Raw genomic sequence first — 610 nt, 5'->3', positions numbered from 1 at the left:
GCTGATGGCTCTCGGCGTGATGGGGGAGAGAGGGGCAGAACAGCCCCCACCGTCCCCGGCGGTGTGGTGCAGCCCCAGCCGGGGATCGAACCGGTTTTCTAAGGGGCGAGGGGAAGCCTGGCAGCGCCGAGCACCGCGGCGGGGACGGCTACAGCGGGAGCGGATCCCGGCGGGGCTTCGGGGCGGGGGCGGGCCCGGGCGGCCCCCTCGGGAGAAATCCTGCATGAGCAGCGAGGAGGCACCGGAATGTACCGATCACTCGTCTAAGATCTCCAGGGGCCTCAGGCTTCATGGACGGGACCCTGTCTTCCGCCCCAGTTTTGCAGAGTCCTCTCTGCTGTGGCGTGACAGTTCCTTCCAGCGGCTTTCTCTACCCCCACACCTGTAAAATAGCAGCACTGTGGCCAGGTATTGCTTGTTCAACAACTCTTTGCTAAGCTAAGCCATGTCTATGCCAAGTCACAGCCTCCAAAAAGCCACCTGGTCAAGAGATAAATCTTCTAATGTACAGCTTGTAATGGAAAAATGCACAGATCCAAAAAGATGCAAAGATGTGTAATCAGAGTGGCACTAGAAAGCATGATTATAATTACACCCATGATTAGGAGGG

The sequence above is a fragment of the Mesitornis unicolor genome, unplaced genomic scaffold (assembly GCF_000695765.1).
Source record: "Mesitornis unicolor isolate BGI_N332 unplaced genomic scaffold, ASM69576v1 scaffold25959, whole genome shotgun sequence".
Lineage (NCBI taxonomy): Eukaryota > Metazoa > Chordata > Aves > Mesitornithiformes > Mesitornithidae > Mesitornis > Mesitornis unicolor.
The sequence above is the reverse complement of the archived record's forward strand: the minus strand, read 5'-3'. Positions refer to the sequence as shown.